The sequence below is a fragment of the Podarcis bocagei genome, assembly GCF_964188305.1.
Source record: "Podarcis bocagei genome assembly, chromosome: 4".
NCBI classification, from domain to species: domain Eukaryota; kingdom Metazoa; phylum Chordata; class Lepidosauria; order Squamata; family Lacertidae; genus Podarcis; species Podarcis bocagei.
Window position 1 is genome coordinate 46,042,305 of NC_138128.1, and position 22,423 is coordinate 46,064,727.

General features: G+C 48.9%; 2 protein-coding genes across 10 annotated transcripts in view; both read right to left on the reverse strand.

Annotated features, from left to right (window-relative positions):
* Positions 1–22,423, reverse strand: part of SFXN3 (sideroflexin 3) — a 175,390-nt gene that overhangs the window by 74,658 nt on the left and 78,309 nt on the right. The window lies entirely within an intron of this gene.
* The window catches only part of LZTS2 (leucine zipper tumor suppressor 2), a 60,749-nt gene that overhangs the window by 13,721 nt on the left and 24,605 nt on the right, over positions 1–22,423 (reverse strand). Inside the window, exon 1 of one of the 9 annotated variants that reach the window (XM_081192338.1) lies at positions 17,357–17,470. The exons of the other annotated variants lie outside the window; for them this stretch is intronic. The gene's annotated coding sequence lies outside the window, so the exon portion shown is untranslated. Of the gene's footprint in view, positions 1–17,356; positions 17,471–22,423 lie in introns of those variants that run through there. 9 annotated transcript variants of the gene reach the window in all.

Below are 22,423 nucleotides of genomic sequence, written 5' to 3' on the forward strand. Positions count from 1 at the left end.
CTGCTTAAATGTGTCTAGGCAGCTTTCATTTGCAGATACCTATCTAGTCCTCTTCTTGGGTACAAAGAAAAATCTGAAGACCCTTAGAGCTCAGAAGGCAAGCCGAGTGAACTCAAAGTTGACTCGAGAGTTTTGCATTTAAAGATATATAAGCCCATCTTACAACGGAGAGGCTGGCAAAGAGTTTTGAGAATTGGGGGGGGGGTGTCTTTGTCATGCCAGCTGACAAGAGTCCCACTGCCTCCTTGCCCCACAGAGCCCCACATGTCATGGTTGCTGCCCTCAGGAGAACCCTGGAAAGGGAGGTTGAGGCAAGGGATAGCAAATAATCCAGAAGAACTGTGAACCCCAAAGGGTCCCTCTTTGCATGCCAAACAGGGATTTAACAGTTCAGTGGGGTGAGTGTGTGAGAGAGGGTGGGGAGAGATTGTGCATGGAGGGTTAATTAAAAGAAACCAAGATGGTGGGAGGGGAGAAGGAGAAAGCAGCTCTCTGTTCTCTTCCACATCCATTCACTGGCACTGTGCAGAGCATGGAAAAGCTTTTTAGAAGCAAGGTGGGGATATGGTGTGTGAAGAACAGTAGACAATCTGCAAAAAGTCACAGCTCAGCTCCATTTCTCTAATCCAAACCTTGGGAACACAAACTCAAGTACGGTTCGATTCCAAATAGTTTGCCTTAATAACACCATCGTATCTGCAGAAGTACGAGAAAGGTTTGTTCATTTTCCACCCTGCCAATGCATATCCATGGGCACCATAAGCCTCACTTTGAAATCTGACTCTAGTGTTGCCTGCCCAGGTAGTTCTTTGGCCTAATCAAGGAGGAGGAAGGAAGAAAGAAAAAATTGGTGGGGGGTTGAAGCCCACCTGCCACCAATTCTATCCATGCTCACTGGCTGTCCACCCTGGCCATAAGGCTTCCAAACTGCAACAGGGAATTGCTGAATCTGAATTCCAGATTGCTGAAAATGAATGCATTGCTTTGTGCACATACTGCGGTGAGGGACCATTGCTTAGCGGCAGAGCACATGCACTGCATCCAGAGGTTTCCAAGTTTGGTCCTTGGCCTCTCCAGTTAAAAAAGGTGATGGGGAAAGACCTCTGCCTGAGTACCTGGAATGCTTCTCCCAACGAGAGTACACTATACTGGGCTACGTGGACAGACAGACAGACCTCACATATATTTTAGCTCCATGCTCACACTTTCACTACTGTCAAACAGAATCGCAAGTGCAGAAAGCATTGCTGCACTCCAGTGCTGCTTGAGGGCTTCCTGCAGGCATCTGGTGGGCCATTGTGAGAACAAGATACTGGATTAAATGGGCCTTTGGCTGGATCCAGCAGAGCTCTTCTTATGTTCTATACATAGCTGTCAACTTTTCCCTTTTCTTGCGAAGAATCCTATTCGGAATAAGGGAATTTCCCTTTAAAAAAAGGGAAACGTTGACAGCTACGGTTCTATATAAGCATGCCTTCAAAGTGTGGAAAGCTAAGGCCTTCAAAAAACAAAAAACAAACCCCCGATTGTGGATGTCCCAGTAGAGGAAGCAATATGGACAGCTCAGCCCCCAGTCCAGATGGCATAAATAATAAGATAGCAAATAATTAAGCTGCAGAGTCTATAGCTTTGGAGCTGGAATTCCCAAGTGCCCAGAGGAAATTGTTCAGGGCAGATGGGGAGCTAAGGGGCTAGATGAATGGCCACAGAAACACCATTTGCACTTGCTGCAGAGAACACCAGAATAGCATCAATGTCCTTTCCAGTTAGCTTAGGCTTCCTATCCATAGACAAGGGATTATTCAGTTCCTACCCCAAGCCGGCACAGACTAGTTTATAAAGCTGCCAGATTTTAACTCAAAGGTAGCTGCATGGCAGGGTTAATGCAATTCAACGTTCGCTACAATTTGCAATTGGAATCTATTCAAGAGAGAAAGCAATTTCGAAGAGGAAAATAGCCTACAGAGCCTGCAACAGCACAGACAATGAGCTGCCCGTATGGGCCAGATCAGAGATGATGCAAAATTCATCTGCTGCCTACTGCAGCACAGCCAAAAAATTAGGGAATGTTCCACAAGTGTAAATGGCATTAACTTTGGTTAAAGAATACCCTTCCTACTCAACAGGTAATAAGAATAAAATGTTTTCTTATCCACCCTTCACCATAAAGTCCCAGGGCGTCTTACAGCAATGTTAAAAATACGATTTAAAAATCAGATCAAACAATTTACAATCAAAAGAATAGGTTGGGTTCTAAAAACATGCATCTCAGGTGTCAAAGGCATCTTCAGCATGTGGTAGAACCTTTATAATCTGATGTACCTCTATAGGGAAGGAATCCCACAGCTTAGAGGCTGCCACAGAAAATACTCTCTTCCAGGTCACCACCTCCCTCACCTCTGAGATAGGAAGATAGGAACTGCTGCCTTATATAGAATCAGACCATTGGCCCATCTAGCTCAGTGCTGTATACACTGACCAAGAGCAGCTCTCCAGAGCTTCGGGCAGGAAGTCTCTCCCAACTCTTACCTGGAGATGCCAAGGACTGAAGCTGGGAGCCACTACATGGCCCTGGGGGTCTACTAAGAGAGCCCAATCTTAACACCTAAGAGGGCCTCTAGGGAATGAAGCAATCTTTCAGGTATTTTGGGCCTCAGTCAACTAAAGCTTTAATCCAGGGATAAGGAACCTTCAGACAGGGGGCCAAATCTGGGTCTCCAGGTCTTTCCATCTGACCCTTGAGACCCTCAGGCCACATAAATGCCTATGCCCGCTGTGTCAGTGGCCCTGCTCCACCCCATCCTTGAGTGCTTTTGCTTGACTAGAATGTGTCCTTGAACTGTGACGATGCCTCTTACTTGCCTAGATGGAGAGGCAGGTGTAGAAACCTCTGAATTGTGCACCTATTGTGCAGAGGAAGGAATCACACCTGTTGCTCCATCCACTTGTTGCCCCTAGCTACACCCACCGTAGGTATGCCCCCCAGAACACTGCCTATGAGGGAATATGGCTCCCCCAGCTGATAAAAGGTCCCCCAGCCCTGCTTGAAACGCTGAGCCATGTTAGTATAATGGAACCCCATCCGGTAATCTGGCCAGTGCATTTTGGGCCAGCTGAAGTTTTTGAGTCACCTTCAAGGGCAGCTCCATGTCGCATATACTGCAATAATCCGATCTGGAAGTTACCAGGGCATAGACTGTGCAGTGGCCAAGTCGTCTCTGTCCAAAAGCGGCCTGCTGAGCTTCCCATCAAGTGAAATAATGAAGCAGGGTATTAAATGTTTAACAAGATTCTGAAAGGGAATGGAGATGGGGCTCTGATAACCAAATTTATCAAGATCAGAGAGCCAGAGTCTTCTGCCTGATAGCGAAGTCCAGCCTCCTCACAGCGGGAGCTGAGCCATTTTTGCGCAGCCTGAAAACACTGGCTGAAATTCTCAAAACGCTAAGCTTTCCTTTTTCTGATCGCTTAGCCTTCATGGCTGAGAGAAGATAGAAAACATAAAAGTGTTTCCGTAATAGCTCACAAAAGCAGAATGAAAGAACCCACCTAACATAATGTTTTCTTAATCTCCTCACAGGATTGGAGAGAACAAAGAGTTTTGAGCATGCGAGTTTCTCAACCATCCCAAATAGTTGGAAAATGCCATGGCTCAGTGACAGAGGACATGACCTGCACCCAAAAGATCTCATATTTAACCCCCAGCATCTCCAGCTACAAGGTCCCAGGTAGAAGGACATCTTCAAGACTGCCACACAGAGTAGATCAGGGATGGGAGGGAACCTCAGGACCAGGAGACAATGCAACACCCAAGTCTCCCTACCTGAGTCTGAACCTTAGGGTCCTCCCCATGCTACATTCCCTCCCTACCCTCCCTACCCTTCTCTGCTCAGGGCCAGCCCTGCCATTAGGCATGGTGAGATCACTACCTCAGGCAGTAGAAATCCCTGAGGCAGCATCCCCACGGTCACCCCACCAGCGTCAGAAGTGGCAGGGCACACAACAGACAGAGGCAATAGCAGTGGCAGGTATGGTGGGGGTGGGAGTGGTGGCAGCAGCAGGGCAGCACTTCCCATATTGCCTCAGGTGGCAAACTGGTATGTGCCACTCTCTGGCTGGAATGTGAACTCTCTAGTAATGCCCCCTGCTTGCATTGGTATACAATGGAGGGAGGACAGAGTGGAGTTTGTGGGTGTGTGGTGATACAGAATAAATAATAAGAAACTAGGCTACCATGTAAAGGTAAAATTTACACTAATTTCTCCACCCACTTTTGCAGCTGGCCCCACCCCACATGTAGCCCCCAGAAGACATGGCTGGCCTTGGGTTCCCCACCCTCAAAGTAGACAACAGGGAGCCAGAAGGAGCAATGGTCCGACACGAAGGCAGCATCCTCTATGTCCATATGCCACTGGGAATTTGGGATTATTTTAAAGGAACCCCCCCCCCCCCGGTCATTTAAATGACAGACACTACACAGAGCTAAATTAGGTATCCATATGTTTATTCACCCATTTGCCTGTAAAATCTTACTTTTTGCACCAAAATGAGTGCATGGATAACAAAAAAGGCCCCCATCCTGTCTGAACTTGCCATATTCAGCCACTTAAGGCTGTTTGCCTCTCACAGGCTGGCTCACTTCTGGTATCCAAGCCAGGCTGACTGAAAACAGCTTAAACCAGTCAAGCATAGCATGGCATAGCAAGGCAGGGGATGGGTTTCGTTCTGCTCCCCCTGACACTCATGTTGATATAGGAAAGCAGGAGACACCCCCTGACCCTCTCCAACACTTGAATAAAGTGTATTCTGTTAGTGTATAATAAGCATGCACATATCTATTTTGGCCCGCAGAATTAGAGATGTGTGACACATGCTGAGAAACTGCAGTTAGCATTGAAAGGAAAGTTCATTTACAGCAAGCAGACAACAATCTGCCCTTTGTCAACCCCCTTCCGCATCACCCAAGGATACTGAATTGGCGGCTTCCACAAACTTTAACAGAGGCATCTTGCAGACAGATTCTCCGCCACCCCAGTCTTTCTGCCAAAATGAAAGATGCTGATTTTTGTGCAATGTGCTATACAGCGTCACTCTTCCCTAGACTGCACACATTTCCATGTTTGGACCTTGATCAATGTAAACTGAGAACTTCAGTTCACTGGTTGCTGGCAAAGCATTCTAAAGATGGTGTTTTCAAAGTTCGACTCCTGAACTGGCTTTATATCTATCAACTACGACTTGTGCTCAGCACATTCAGCCACCTGGACACTTTCCAAACATGTCCCATCCTGTTGGATCAACAAGAACTAGAACAGGGACAGCCAAAGCTGTTAAGGCTGCAAGCTCCCATCATATCTGACCATTGCCAGGGCTAGTTGTGGCTGATGGGTGCAAGAGTCCAAAAACACCCAGAGGGCTCACATTGGCTGGTCCTGAACTAAGGAATATAGCACAATTTTCACAGAAGAACAGGATGGAAAGCTGCTCTGCTCTGGGTGTTGCTTCTTCCTTTTGATGATCACCACTGCTGTCCCTAACCAGAGGGGGAACAACTGCTGGGAAGTGCGCACCTGCATCAGCGTAACCAGGCACCTTCATCTGCCCCAGCTGCAACAAAACATGTCTCTCCTGTATCTTCTCTACAGCCACAGCAGCAGCTGTAACTCCTCAACAGTTTAACTTCACCCCCGAAGGCACTTTCTTCCATTGTCTCCCAAGACAGACAGATGCCAACCAACCCTACCAGCACAAGTTATTAGGCCAGAAGGATCATTGGAATGAATCCAAACTATGCTTAATGTATCCCATGCTTCCTGCCTGTCCATCCCTCCCCACCCTTTCAAGCACTGGAAGGAGACACATGGAAAGGAACCTCTTGAAATGAACCCAGGACAGCAGAGTGCTCATATAATAAGGCAGGGGTCATCAACCTTTTTCAGCCGTGGGCCGGTCCACCGTCCCTCAGACCATGTGGTGGGCTGGACCATATTCTGAAGTGGGTAAAAGAACGAATTCCTATGCCCCACAAATAACCCAGAGATGCATTTTAAATAAAAGCACACATTCTACTCATGTAAAAACACGCTGATTCCCAGACCGTCCGCAGGCCAGATTTAGAAGGCAATTGGGCCACATCCAGCCCCCGGGCCTTAGTTTGCCTGCCTACCCCTGTAATAATGTATCCATATTTTAAAGAAAACAGCGGCCAGGTTCTTACATAACTTGTTGCAGTGGCCATGTTTGCACAAAACGGTAAGCCAAAGTTTCCAATCTATTGCAGCTTATTGTGAACAAGCAGTGGGTTAGTGCACATTGCCCAATCATTCCTGCTTTGCTCCCCACCCTGGAGAAGAAGGAGATTGCATCTAAACCATGGATCGTGGTGTATTATTCCCTAACAAGTCCCAATCAGCAAATCAACCACGAACCGTGGGTTAAGGTTGGCTCGTTAACATTGCTTGTTAAGGAGCAACAAACCAGGGTCTGTGAGTTCAGACATAATGATAAGCCAAGTATTCCTGGACTGTTTGCCACTCTCATGTCAGGGAAGGAGTGAAGCTGGAATTACTGGGCAGGTTGCACCAACACACGGCTTGTTCACAATAAACCACGAAAAATCAGAAAGTTTGGCTTGCCAATACGTGCCAAGGCAGCCACTGTGGCCCAGCTGAAATGTATTTATAAACAAGAGTTTGAAGTTTATGTATTTTTTCCTTTGTCCTCACAATGCCAATGCTTTAAAGAGGCAGGATCTATTTTGGCTAGTCAAATGCCCTCCTCTAGGTTTCATTATCATAAAAGGAGAGCAACTCAAAAGGCAAAGTATGAAAACAGTCTAAAATCATGCCATAGCCATTATCCCCATCTAAGTCTATTATTTTATTTGCATTACTTATGGGCTGCCGTATGACAAGAAGTTCTCTGAGCAGCCTAAGACTTGCCAACACAACACATAAATGTACTTGAGACACAATAATCTGTATGTCATCTAACACACGAGTTCAAGAAGCATTTATAAGCTGAATTTCAGGGATATCCAGAGAAGGGAGCCCATTTTCCACAGTCCATCCATCTAGGGAGCCATGCCCTCCCCCACCCACCCCACACTTGCTGCTCCTCTTCATCCAGGACAAGCATCTGCCTGGAAACCGGATCTTTGTTTCCTTGCAGGCCCCTGCTGCTCCAGGCCCTGTTTGATGTCAGGATCCTCTTGTCCTTAACATAATCAACATCTCCCAGCAACCGCCAGGCTAAGGGATTATGGGAGAAATAATCCACCAGCAGGAACAGCAGCAGAAGCCGAAGTTGGGAGACAAAAACTCCCGTTTTCATGCAAATGTTGGCCTGAACCAATGAGCCTGGGACTCCAGGGAGGTCCCGAATTTGACCCCACAGCTGGGCCACTCTCAGAGACAACAGCCTAAGAAAGTTGCAGATTGTACCACTCAGGCCTAGCACCTGGGAAACCCATTATGCAAGGCAGGAGAGCACAGTAAGCAGATCAGTTCAAGGGAGATGAGGATCTTGGGAGTTTTTCTTTCTTTCTGCAGGATGGGTGGGGGTGTCACAAATATTTGAGTGAACAAAGTATCACAAAATGGGATTTATAGTTTCGAAACTGCTAAAGAATTAAACTATTCCATCGTGAGGACTAGAAAATTTATTTGATTTTTAAAGTAAACAGCTTAATAGAATCTGTAAGGTCCAAACATTAGGCGAGTTTATACAGTATTAAAATAGCTCCTCCTAAAAAAAACCACCAACATACATTCTGCTACTATCCCCTCTACATTTAGAAGAGCAAGAGAAAACTCCCTTAAGAAAGGCTGAAAAAATTCTAAAACCCTCACACTTATAAATCCGATATTGGTCCTAATGTCTGACAATTTTTTATGCTTGTCAAACCCAGATCACTAGGACCAATCAAAAAGAGGTCTTATTTTAAAATGACTGTGTTTAAAAAATTTATTTCTTCTACTAGAAAATCCTTAGATATGTCAATGTTGAAATAATCCAGTCTAGGGAAATCCCAACCTCTTTATTGCCAAGGGATGCAAAGCAGCACCTAGAAAGTTGCACCATTTTACCTGCATGTATTAGACTTTATAGCACCTGGAAAGTTGTGTCGATAGTAAATAGAACAGGTGAAATAATGTTCAAATCCTGGAACAGACATGTTGCTGGACATCCTTCAGTTATCTCCTTGGTTTAATTTTTGTCTGAAAATCTGAAGTAATGGAAGGAAAGCATATAAAAAATTCCTAATTAAAAAAAATACTAAGCATTATTATTTGAGACTTCCACTTTTGACCTGATTTTCAAAAGGTTAATTCACAATGCCTATTAAGTCTAGATTTGAGAAAGCCTGGCTGTGGCTGATGGAGTCCAAGAACTCTGGAGGGCACCAGTTTGGGAAAGGCTGTTCCACAGGTTATGACTCCCAAGCCGGAAATGCATTGAGATGCACTATAGTGGATTTCAGAGTAGATTCAATGCTTATTTGTATTTATTTGCTCTTTGCAGATTTATATGCAAGGATATGCTTTGTGAGTTCAACATGATCAGGTTTGTGAACATGGATGGCACAGTCAGCTGAAGTTCTTTTCTAGACTGTTTACATGGTCAAGTGGGATCAGACAGGACCTTCCACACACCTCCACCAGGGGTCCCTTTGCTCTGGATGTCAAAAATTCCATCAGAACAGCCACATTTCTTTTTGGAGGATTCAGGAAATTTTGTTATGCTTGGTGTTTAAGCATTCGAAACTCCCATTGTTCTAGGCATGTTTTGCGACAAGGAATTTCAATAGCGTGAGCAGTTCCTGAACTCTAGGCCTATGATTTCAGATTAAAACTGCAGAGTGGAAGGAAAGGAGGACCTTTTTCTGCCTCCCCACTTCCAGCTACTCTGAAGACTGGAGAAAATACCCTCTTACGAATATTTGGGGGGGAGGCAGGGGAAGCATGGCTTTGTGTTTGTTTGTTTTTTGCAGTCTTCAGATGAGGACTAGACCATGTGAAACAGTTCATTCATTTTTCAGCTTTGGATTCTTGTTATTTTAAAAGTGTACCTAGACATTCCGCTGTTGCGCCCATAACCTAGGTTTAAGGTGCCGTTTAGCTCTAGCTTTCATATCTCAGTTTCTAACACTGCCTCTCTCCAGTCAAACATTTAGAGTCCCTGATAATTTGTTGTCCTTTCCTGTAAAGCAGTGTTTCCCAACCGGTGTTCCGCGGCACACTAGTGTGCCGCGGAACGTTGCCTTGTGTTCCGTGGGAGGGAGGCGGGCGAGTCGGGTGGCGAGAGGCGGGGCGGCGGCGGCGAGCACACACGGGGCGGCGAGCAAGCTCCCTCCCACATCCCATCGCCGCTCGCTTCGGCCGGCCTACTGGAGGAATGCGCGAAAACCTCGCGCATGCGCAGGCCTTCCGCCTGCGACAGCCCAGTAGGCCGGCCGAAGCGAGCGGCGATGGGATGTGGGAGGGAGCTCGCTCGCCGCCCCGCGTGTGCTCGCCGCCCGACTCGCCCGCCTCCCTCCCACGGCACACCAGCCTACCTCCGTGGGAGGGAGGCGGGCGAGTCGGGCGGCGAGAGGCGGGGCGGCGGCGGCGAGGAGAGGCCGCCCAGCGCGGGGCTCTCGCCGTCTGCCTGCCTGGCTGCCTGCGAGCTCGGCGGGCAGCGCTTCCGTCCACAGCGCCCGCCTCGCGGCTCTCATTCCCTGCCCCTGCCAAAGCTCACCCAGCCAAGCCGCGCTCTCCTTCCTGCCTCGCTTTGCTGCCTCCCCCCCCACCCCCAAAGCTTGGAGGTTCCCCGGCAGGAAGGAGGGAACTTAATCCTCTCCAAGGGCTGCGGAAAACAGACATGCAAATGGGGGCTTGCCAGCTCTTCAAGCGCCGCTGGCTTTCTTCGGGAATTACCGCCCGCCAAGCCCGGTAACGCTGACAGGCCGAGCCGCGGGGCTTGGCAGCGCAGCCGGCAGAGTGTGGGAAAGGGCGGCCGCCACGCGCCGGGCAAGGCGAGACTCGACGGGGAGGACACCGGCAGCAGCGCCCCCCCCCCCAGAAACCCGCCCCGGGCAGGTAATTCACAGAGAGTGGACAGAAGGAAGCCTTAAAGGGCTTCAGCCTCCCAGAGTGGCGGGGAATAATAATAATAATAATAATAATAATAATAATAATAATAATAATAATTTTAAAAAAAATTGACAGGTGGTGTTTTTCTAGGTGAGGGGGTGGGGACTGTAATAACAAAAAAATCAGCTGTATATCAACCGCTGTTTTGCAATGAGGAATTGCAAATAAGGAAGATCAAAAGGAGAATGTTTTTTTTGGGGGGACTCTCTTCCTCTTCCTCCTCCTCCTCTCGTTCTTGCTCCTCTTCCTGGCAAAAGGGCTGCTGAGACCCCTTCTCTCTTGGGTGCCGGTGGGTGCTGTGACGTTGACGCTGCTGTGGCAAGTGCCTTTACTTAGCAGAGTGCATTCCCCTTTACACAGGAGGGGAGGGAAAATAATTGAAACTTACACTTTCGTGCATCCCTCCCAGCGCGACGCTGCGCGCTGACGTCACGGGGCTGTAATGGTGGTGTGCCTCGAGATTTTTTTCATCAAACAAGTGTGCCTTTGCCAAAAAAAGGTTGGGAAACACTGCTGTAGAGCACTGGGTGATTTGGTTATCTTGAGCCAAATACTTACTTTGGTACAGTGGTGCCTCGCAAGACGAAATTAATCCGTTCCGCGAGTCTCTTCGTCTAGCGGTTTTTTCGTCTTGCGAAGCAACCCTATTAGTGGCTTAGGGGATTAGCGCTATTAGCGGCTATTAGCGGTTTAGCGGCTATTAAAGGCTTAGCGGATTAGTGGCTAAAAGGCTATTAGCGGCTTAGCGGCTTAGAAAAAGGGGGGGAGCGGAAAAAAATCGGAACACTCGCAAGACGTTTTCGTCTTGCAAAGCAAGCCCATAGGGAAAATCGTCTTGCGAAGCAGCTCAAAAACGGAAAACCCTTTCGTCTAGCGGGTTTTCCGTCTTGCGAGGCATTCGTCTTGCGGGGCACCACTGTACAGTGGTATCTCTACTTACGGACACGATCTGTTCCAGGGTGCTGTTTGCACCCTGAAAAGTCCATAAGTAGAGCGCTGCTTCTGCGCATGACGCGATAGAGCACTCCTCTAGAGCGCCGCATTCATAACATGAAAAAACGCAACATGAAGCAAACACAACTCGAGGTATGACTGTACTTCACATTGCTGTGCTTTCCTCCCCCCTACCTCTACTGTATAAAGAAAAAACTCAACAGGAACATATTTGACATGTTCGACAGTGGAAAGGACCCCTTTGGAAGGTTGTGGACTCTTCTTCCTTGGAGGTTTTTAAGCAGAGGTTGGATAGCCATCTGTCATGGGTGCTTAAGTTGAGATTCCTGCATTGTGGGGGCTTGGACTAGATGACCCTTGTGGTCACTTCCAACTCTACGATTCTACGATATGAAGCTGCCTCATATGGAGTCAGGCCATGGGCCCATCTAGTTCAGTATTGTCTACACTGACTGGCAGCAGCTCTCCAGGGTTTCAGGCAGGGGGTCTCTCCCATCCTTACCTACAGATTTCAGGAGTTGAACCTGCAGCCAACACTGCATGCAACAAAGGTGATCTACCACTAAAGTCAAGAAGACCCGTCTGTATGATGCAGTTATCAATGGCCCCTCTGACACATGGAGATGTTGTATGCAGGCAGATGCTGTAGAACACAGAGAACAGCACACTGCGGGGCAGAGATGCCACCTACCAAAGCACGAACATTTCCATGACTGGACCAATCTGCCGGAGGGCATCCCACCCCTTTAAGTGCAGATCCACTCTCCCCAGCATGAGGGCAGGCCATGTGATAGCTGCACACATGACAAGCTAATGAGTTATGATCACTAGGAGCGCTGGATGGATGTGGAGTGACAGGCCACCCAGAAGAGCAGCCTAGTGCACACTGATCAGGGGCAGCCTTTAGTCGGGCCATGGCTGGGTCAACCCAGCAGGGTTCCTCTCCACATGTGCGCGCACACATTCCACATAAAGCCATGGAGAGGAGGAACCATCTTCACCCTCTCGTTGAACCTGGGGAGTAAGGACTTAATCCCACATGATGACCTGGCCTGGCACTGGAGGACCAAAAGCTGCCAGGTGATGTGTCTGCACCAGGTGTTTTTTTTCCAGGAAAGCTGTACAATTAACACAGAGACCCTTCAGAAAAGAAGAGAAGGGGGAATGAACAGGTACAAACAGAAGAAGACATGGCCTTCTGAGCACTATTGAACCCTGCAAGTACCTGACACATCATAACTACGTAGCGTAAGCAGATCCCAAGACACATGTGCGCACATATGCACACACAGTCCCCAACTCCCCCAGTCCTCTGAAATGCCAGTATGCTGACACCAGTTCCAGGCAGCCAGCAGCTGGCCACACTCCTGTACTCCCAAGCCCAAGGCCTTGCCACCTAAGCTAGCCCAATCATAGTGGCAAACTGGATATGCGGGCACCACAATTCCAGCGACATCTGCCTCAGCTATGTAAATACTTGCAGGCAGAGAGAAATGTGCTGTGTTGCACTTTTGGAAGAGGAGCACAAAGCAAGCTCAGCGACTCATGGGATGGGCAGGGCTCCCAACATACCAGGGGGCATGGCCTGATTGCCAACTGATCTCTGGAACACAGGCCCAGTTGTCAAGGGGAAGAAAGGAGTTGCTTTGGAAATTAAAATCAGAAAACAGAATTCCAATCAACTCTTTATCATTGCATATGGTGGCATTGTGCTACTCAGCATACAGTTAAGGGTGTTTTGGTGGGGGGGGGTTAGAGAGGGGATTTTAATTTGCTGACTGCAGCAAAGCCTAGGGGCAGTGCTGCCCACCACTATACAAGTTTAAACAGCAGGAAGTCAAAAAATGGATTGGCAGATAAACAATCTAAATAGAGGGCCAGCTGCAGAGAGCCTTAATCCCAACTAGCTGCAACATGTTAACCAAAATATTTGCTTTTACAGAGCATTTTAGAGAGTTTAAAATGTATCACATATATTGGTTCAGTAATGATGCTTCACAAGGTAAGATCAGCCTTATCATACCCATTTTGCAGAGAAGGGACTGAGGCTGAGAGAGTACTGGTTTGTTAAGACCTCTGAGTTTGCTGACAAAGGAAACATTTGCTTGAAGGACTTCCTAGTTCACAGTTTATACACTTCAATACACCTGCCTTGTAAATAAGCCAACAAAAGTTTGTTTTTCAAGAATATTCCTAGCCTGCATTCCCATGCTTGCCATAGATGTGGAGATGTCCTATTCTGCAACCCCACACATGGAAATGTAGGCTTCTCTACCCTCCTAACAAGCTAGCCACAAGAAAGAAAGAAAGAAAGAAAGAAAGAAAGAAAGAAAGAAAGAAAGAAAGAAAGAAAGAAAGAAAAGCCTTCTACCAAGTGGACTGGAAGTAGGAGGATGAAAGGATTGACTGCTCCTCTGGCACCCCTCTGCATTTCCATGCTGATTGCAGAGAAAGGGGTTTCTCTTCTCCTACAACTAGCACAGAAACCAAGTGGGCTGTTGGGAGAAGGAGCCGCCTCCCCCAGCCCTGTCAATCCCCAATGTGGAACTCCTGCTTGCCTATAGCTATCGGTGAAATAGAACTCTGCCATTGCGCATCCTTGGCCAAGCCCTAGCCAGGCATGTCCAAAGTCCGTTTCAGGGGCCTATCCAGCCCGTCAGTCTGTTTAATCCGGCCCCTGTGGTAGTTTATTTTCTGGGTAAAATCCTAAAAAAACCTCAACAACTTTGGTCGGCCCTCACTGCCCTTCACTTCATCAAATCTGGCCCTCTTTGAAAAAAGTTTGGACACCACTGCTAGGCATTCATATCCTGCAAAACTGAGATCTCTAGATGTGAGCAAACCAACTGGCTACAGTTAGCAATTAACCTTCCACAAGGGCCATATCTAGAGGTTGAAGAGCCCTTGGCGCTGTACTGGGCTTTTCATGAGATAAATCTGCAGAGGTACATAGACAATGTACTAAGGGGGCCATCTATCCCTACCCTAGCTGGATCTGAGAGTCATTGACTGTAACTGTTTTTTCATTTGTTTCTCTGTCTAAAGGTCTACTACCTCACTTTTCACAGTTGTTTCAATGCAACTCACAAAGAAAAAATTAAACATACAATGTACAAAAGGCATAGATTAAACATAAGAAAACAAGAACATTAAACATAAGAAAACAAGAACATTAAACCAGCCTCCAGAAATAAAAAAAATTGTTCTGACCCAACATCTGAAACTTTGCAGTGTCAGTCCTTGTCTGGTTCCTACTGGATGAAGCTCCATAGAACTGAGCTCACTATGCTGAAGGCACAACCCCTTGTTAATGTGGGTCATGCTTCTGAACCGTGGGGAACCACTAATAGCTTTCCATGTTGGAAATCTATGCTTAACCTCCACTGGGAGACCAAAAAAAGAAGCCCTCTTCCGCCACCATTTCTCCCAAACCACTCTCAGCACTCAGAGGCTTCTTTTCCCACAATGCAGCAGTGGAGGGCAGCACTTCAACTCCCATCAGCCATAGCCTGCACTGTCAACAATCGGGAGGTGATGAGAGTTGTAACCCAACAATGACCACAGCCCCCATTCCCAATGTTTTGGAATAAAATGTGTTACTTTGTGAATGGCATCTGAATAAGTCTAGGAAAGCCATCAAGGGAGAGGACAAGCTTGCTGCCTCCACTTTTTAGCATCGGTCTTAAGCTGCGTGCCTGTGTAACAATGCTGCCCAGCGAACAAGACGCTGCAGGGAGGGGAGGGGAGGTCGGTCAGGGCTGTACCCTCCCTTCCCCCATCTATTTCACTTCAAAGCAAGGAGCGGAGACATCTGCTGAAGCTATCAAGCCTGTCCAGCCTAAAGCTGAGGAACAAAGAACATGATCAGAGAGCAAGCAGACTCTTACCCTTCCACAGTCCCCCTCCTCCTCTCAACTCTGCCAGCAGAATGTACCCAAGAAAAAGCTGCTCTCCCCCCCCCCACCTTTGCATGCACGGATGCACCCATCACCAAAGATTCCCTAAATCCCAGCCCTGGCAGTCTGAGCACTAGAGAGGCTTCCTGGCCCTTCTTTCCTATCCATCGTTCACGGGCATCTGGCCTGGAACTGAAAGCTGCAAATGGCAGTGCTTTGCCCAGACTTTTCCAAGCCCTGCAGGACCAAACTGCCAGCAGCAGAGAGTTTTAAAAGTTTCAGGGCTTTCAGGTTCTTGTTTATAGAGAATGGTGATTCACAAGCTTGCAAAGGACAGCAAGCTGCCCCTAACAGGAGAGTCCCTACCGCAAACAGGCTCAGGCTGGATCTTAAAAAGCACCATATACACAGAGGCAAGAATCCGAACACAATGAGTTGTGATGAATGGTTCCTGTTGTCTGTCCTCTTCACAAACACAAAGAGGCCACCTCATTTCTCCAGGAAATGTAATTAACACACACACAGTCACCTCTTGGGAGTCCCCAGCTCACTCCCTTGTACCCCCAAAGACAGAAAAAGAGAGAAGAGAATAAGACAATTCATAGAGCTGGAAGTGAGATGGCTTAGAGCAGCCTTTGTCAACGTGGTGCCCTCCAGATATTGCTGGACTACTGCTGAGCAGGTCAGACCAGGACTGTGGAAACCAAGGTCCAACTCCCCATCCAACTACAAAGCTACAATTCTGGACCCGTCTCTCAGCCTAGCCTGCAGGGTTGTTGTGAGGATAAAATTGGAGGACAGACATATATTCATTCCTGAATTCCTTGAAGGCAGGATATAAATGCACCTTATTATCACATTCTTGTCCTAGAGAGGATCTTTTATAGTTAATGCTTCTGATATTAGCCCACAGCACCCACTGTTATTCCACATGCAAACAAAAATCTCCAGGGCTTATCGCAGTCAGCCACCACAGCTACATGCAGAAAGAGGAGCTGACAGAAACATACCTACAACAGGGAAAGCCAGAATTGTTTGGTCTGCCCAGCGCAACACACATGCTTCCAGCATAATATGCAACTGTGTGCATGCAAACACATTCAAAGAGCCTTTTTAGCTGTTGCACATGCTCCTATAGGATGCTTGGGGAGCATGTCCCAGTATCAACACTGGATGGTTTCCTCATTGGCCTCCCCACACCTGTGCTGAAAATAGCAACCTACACTCAGCCACCCTACAATTTCCACACACCATGCACACCCGCCTCTGGCACTGAGAGACTAACACTCTGTCCCAGAACCCACAGCCGACCGCTGAACTCCAGCTCCCATCAGCCCCAGCCACCATGGCCAATGGCAGGGAATGATGGGAGTTGTGGTCCTACTACATCTGGCGAGCCACAGGTTCACTCCCCCTGCTCTGCACAGTATCATCCAAGGGCTTTGCATAGCCTATCCTGGCTGCTGGGGTCACTCTGGGGTTCCTTTGGGGCATCCACAGCCCTCTCCCTGGGGGCAGCTGGAGGACTAGCCCAAATACTCAGAGCAAGCACCTGCAAGGGACTCTCAACAGGCATAAACCCCAAGCCAACCCATCCAGGCAGGGGAGGGAGGGCTCTGGCACACAGCCTGGCCCCCATCAACCCAGGTTCCTGGCGCAGATTCAGAGCACCGGGATGTGGCCAAACTTTCCCCATGAATGAAAGGAGGGAGAGGGAGAAGCCCACTAGGCCAGACCAACAAGCTCATTGGCTGGCAAGAGGCTGCCCCGTGACGAAGAGGGAGAAAGGGGCACCTTCACGCGCGCCACAAGCCCAGCAGCGCAGACTCCCGCTTCTCCGTTGCCCTTTGATGGAGAAAGTAACGCGAAGGAACAACATTACGCGCTCAGAAACCGACTCGCCGCCGGGACAAGAGGCAGCGGCGCCTCTCCTTTCCCACCGCGGGAGACGCAAGTCGACGGATGGCGAGGCGAAAATGTGATTCCAGCAGGCAGATGGAGGGGGAGCGGGGGGCGCATTAACAGCAACATCGCCGGCCTGCTTCCGACTCCACGCAACAACAAAGATCGCCGCGGCGGGACCACGCAGCCAACTCAGCCCCCTTCAGGAAGGGAGGTGGATGGGGGAAGCAGAGGAGCGACCCGTCGCTGGAGAAAGGCTCCCAAAGAGGCTCCCAAGCAAGCCCCCTCGGTCGCCAACTGTAACTCAGCGCCCAAGACTCTTAGCGCACAAGTCGGCTGGTCCTTTTTTTGGCGGAGGGGGGGGAGCTCTCTCCTTCTGATCTTTCTGGGCCCCGAAGCGAATTCCCGCCCGTCTCCCCCCGCCCACCGGAAAGTGGACCGCGACCTCCCGCTGCCCGCCTTGCCCCGCACCTGGCCTGGCCGCCTCCATGGTGCCGGTCCGCCGCTGGGCCGCTACGGGGCACAGTTCCCCCGGCCGGCTCGCAGCGCCGCCGCGTCTCGACAAGTTTGAACAGGCTCCTCCCCTCGGCTAACCGGGACTCTCGTGTCTCGGATCCGCCCCCTACCCTCTTTCTCCGCCCAGCCCCACTTTCCTCCTCCCTTTCCCCCACCCCCACCGACTCGGCCGGGCCTGAAACACACGCGCGAAACGGCGAGCGGGCGCACTCCGTAGGCGCGCTTGGAGCGCCTCGCCACCCAGAGGCCCATTTCAGAGTCGCCTGGTGGTGCGCCGCGCGACTGACTTTTTTGCATCCGCACATTGCCAACCGCAAGCGATGTAGAGTAGGAGCACGCGCGCACACAACTGCAACTGCTGTGTAACTTTAGCGCCTGCTGATATGCTCGACTTTTGAATTATGGTGCTGGAGGAGACTCTTGAGAGTTCCATGGACTGCAAGATGATCAAACCTATCCATTCTTAAGGGAATCAGGCCTGGGTGCTCACTGGAAGGACAGATCGTGAAGCTGAGGCTCCAATACTTTGGCCACCTCATCAGAAGAGAAGACTCCCTGGAAAAGACCCTGATGTTGGGAAAGATGGAGGGCACAAGGAGAAGGGGACAACAGAGGACGAGATGGTTGGACAGTGTTCTCGAAGCTACCAACATGAGTCTGACCAAACTGCGGAAGACAGGAGTGCCTGGCGTGCTCTGGTCCATGGGGTCACGAAGAGTCGGAAACGACTAAACAATGTGCTCGATGCTGTACATGACAATGTACCTCTGAGGCTCTAAACACCCTCCATCCGACTGCGAGGCACGGGGCTCTTTGCCCACTCACCAAACACTCTACATCCCCAAGGGGCACCTGTGTGTGATGAGGGGGTCCTCCAGTTAGCATGTGCAGCCCAGTTTGCCCCAATGTTTTCTGGAAGCACACCTTTACCCAACTGTGTAGGTGCAGGTTCAGTAGCTATGGACAGGCTTCAGCCTTATTCCACCCTGACCTAAGCTGAGCAACTGTGGTTGCATAACCACCTTTTTCCACTTATCTCTGACTTCCTCTTGTTTATTTTTCAAAGGTGACTGGCTACAAAGGTGAGCAAGACTCCTGCAACTTCAATAGTTCTGTGGCTTGCAAGATTTTTTGCCCATGCAGCTTGTCATGCAGGACTTGGGGGTGGGGGGACTGCATATATCTGCCAAAAATCCATCTTCTATTAAAGGAGCAATGAGGCTTGATCTCTTTTGTAAGTTGGTCATTTTCCGGAAGTTGAGAAAGAATCCCTTGGGAAGAGATTGGCTTCACACACACACACACACACACACACACACACACCTCGCAATTCAACAATCTCTGTGGAAGTTCCACTATGTGCATGGAGCTCTTCCCCCTAAAGGGCTGCCCCCTTCATTTCACTGCAGTGGCATTGGAAGTTTCAAAGGATGTAAAGGCATCTCTCCCAGGAAGGGCAACGTAAGCTCATTGGCATCAGCCTTGTATGAAGAAGGTCCCAGGTTCAATCCCTGGCATCTCCAGGTATGGCTGGGAATGCCCCCCATTTAAAACTCTGGAGAGCTGCTGCCAGTCAGTGCAGACCACACTGAACCAGATGGGTGATTGGTCTGACTCTGTATAAAGCAAGCTTCCTGTGCTCCTGCAAACTAAGCTCATGTCATCTTGCCTATGCATCCTTTCCCATCCACAACTGCCGTCAGTTTCTTACCCCTAAGGCTGCCCATTGACCACTTCTAACCATCTCTGGGCTCCCCTCCCACGGCTGCACTGGGTCTCTCCATGCTGTGAAGATCTGTCCCTGGGTGAAGGTCCAGGCATGTGTGTACCATTCCTGTCCCCAGCCCATGCCAGCCAGCCAGCAGTGCAGGCCAGGAAGTCAGTCTCTCTCTCTCTCTCTCTCTCTCTCTCTCTCTCTCTCTCTCTCTCACACACACACACACACACACACACACACACACACACTGCTTCCTGATCTTGCTTTGACCAGTGAGGAAACTCATTGCATTGGCTGCAGCAAGCAAGGACCCAGGAATATGGCCGCATGCAAGACTCTGCCTGCTGCTGTGCTGTCGCTTGCAACAGATCTGCCCACTGAGGAGATGGAGCCAAGACAGATGGCAAGCCGAGTACAGGTGCAGGCAGGCCTTTCCCCAGATGGTGATATTCCACCCCCAACCCAGATAGCTGTCCTCATCCTCAAGCCTGGCCAAATCCTTTTGAACACATCTCCCATTATTATTTAAGCCAGCCCCCCCCACCTGTGATCCCCAGAAATTGCTCCCTCCTTCAGCCACTAGAGGGCGCCATTGATTTATATAATCTTTCAGGGATATTGCTCCGATGGCTCACTGCCCCCTGCTCCAGTAATGTGCTCATGCAGGATTTTTAACTTGCATCAAACCTTAGCATTTCAAAACAAATAATAGTTCCTTAAAGTGCCATTCACTTGGGAAGTTCCCAGCTCTAATATTGTACCAGTTTCAACAGATGGCAGCCCTGGGAATGCAAACCTGCTCCACTTTTGCCTGCCTGGCCCCAGGGCACATGGGGTGACAGGTCTTCCAATGCTCATTTTAGATATTTTATTTGCCATCATTCAATAAGCATATGGAGGTCATAGCTGTCAACTTTTCCCTTTTCTTGCAAGGAATCCTATTCGGAATAAGAGAATTTCCCTTAAAAAAAGGGAAATGTTGACAGCTATGATGGAGGTATATGCAAACTTTTAAATCAGCTTAGGTCTACATCGGTTTATAAAACCACTACTTGTTTGTTGTTTACCCTGCCTTGAACCCCCTAAAGGAAAGTTATTCTGCAGGCAGAGGATTGGGCCCCTCTCTGGACCAAGAACAACAAAACTCTCCACTGACTATGGTCTCCCTTACTAATCCGCTCCTGGTGAGTTAGAATAGTCCAGTTGTATCTGATGTTGCACAAGAGGTTGCTTCTGGCAAAATAATAATAAAAGAAATTGAATATATATGTGTGTAAAATAAATGGTTATATATTTATATATTAGATAGATAGATAGATAGATAGATAGATAGATAGATAGATAGATAGGACAGGCCCAAGGTAAGCTAAGCAGTGTGACACCTTCCTGAAGCTGTAAGGGACTGAGCAGATCAGACAAGATTTCACAACAGCAAATTGAGGGGAGATTCTTCACAGTGTATACTGTAAAGCCTAGTTCAAACTCAGCAGTGGTGTGTGAAGAGGACAGACTGGTGACAGTGCCCTTTCAGTGGCTGTGGTGGTGATGCAGGATGAGGTGAGGTGAGGCAGTGCTGAGGCTGCAAACACGGACCTCCCATGACCTCGCTGCTGCTTGGCCCACCCCATTCCTGTTCTGGTGAGCCGCTTGCCACTCCGCTCACACCCCATACGGGAGTAAACCTACGCCCTGACTGTACCACCTCAAGGGAAGAGGACACAACTCCTGCACATGGAAAATGAACATGTCAGAGAGAAGGCTAGGCCAAAACCCTTGTCTGTGGCATTTAGCTTTTTATGTGCAGGGATTTAATTTTATTTTGTAATTTGTGTGATTCCAGTCTGTCATCTCCCACATGCAGTCTAAAGCCGCGCAGCCCAGGCACAGGTTTGCGGTCCTTAAAGTCCTGCCTTTGAAGGGCTGTCTGGTCCAAATCCAGTTTAAGGATGAAGAACCATAAAGGAGGGAGAAGGCCTTTACATTGCCTGTTGATAGTTAGCGCTGGGACAGCAGACTGAGCGGGCACAAAGGCCTACTCATTGCACTTCACAGAATCCAGTCCAATCCCCAGCAATGGTCAGGTATCATGTGAGCTGTTGGGTCAGCACAACATCTGGAGGACCCCAGGTTAGCTTATCCTAGGTACTGAACTTCAGCAGATTCTGAATTAACAGCAATGGAGGGAATGACAGATAGTGGTGGGAGGAAGGAGTCCTCACAACACAGGGAGAAAAATAAACATGGAGGTGCATAGGCAGAGTGGCAGAGCATAAATGGAAGTTCAGGAAGGTGCCTTATACCAAGCCAGATAATTGGTCCATCTTGCTAAGTATTATAGACACTGCCTGGCAGTGTATCTGAAGATCCAGGGATGGAACCTTTTTGCATGCAACATGTGGACTCTACCACTGAGCCAAAGCCCTTCTCCTATGCAGTACTACTGGTTCAATGCAGTTCAATGCAGTTATCATCGGCCCTGCTGTCACAATGCGATGCTGCGTGAAAAACAAGCCAGATGCTACACAGAGCTCCATATGCTCCACACTGACTGGCAGGTGCTCTCCAAGGTCTTGGGGTCTTTTCTAGTCCCACCAGGAGATGCCAGGAACCAAACCTCAAACATCCTTGCATGCTCTATCTTTGAGCAACGGCTTTTTCTCGGAAAAAGGAAAAACTCTGATTTAGTGGGGACTCTGGTATGCAATCTCAAGGGCTATGGGGTAGGATCACTGGAAGATCAAGAGCCCTTTGGCCTTTGTTTGCTTCTGAGCCTCTACACTCCCTTCCAACAATGCTCTTGGCACCACGAGGCATTTGCAGTGAGCCCCCGATGTTGCCACCCCCTCATCTGTTCAAGAATGCCAGGCGGCTTCAGGTCTGGCTGGCAGAGTAGATATATCTGTGTCCTGCTTGCCGATCAGAGAAGACAGGCCTGCCCACATCTTCCTTGTCAGGAGGCTGCTCCAGGCCTTGGTGTTTATTTGCTCTTTGGATTTCTACTTCTTCAAACAGATGTGCATCCCCAACCCCCTGGTGTGACTGTGGCAGCCATATGATTCGCCCAGCAGCTGTTCCTGGAAATTCACTGGAGAATCTTGCTATTTGGTAGATATTGGGGGGGGGGGTGGACGGACACATGGGAGGGGCTTCTCTTAAAGGCCTATGACACCAATAGTGGAGAAATGTTATTTGGTCGGCAGTGTTGTATTTGGAACAAGGACAGATTCAAATCCCTATTTGCCCACAGGACCTTGGGCAGGTTTCAGCCCAACCCATCTCATGCCACTGGTTTTGAGCAATGGTTA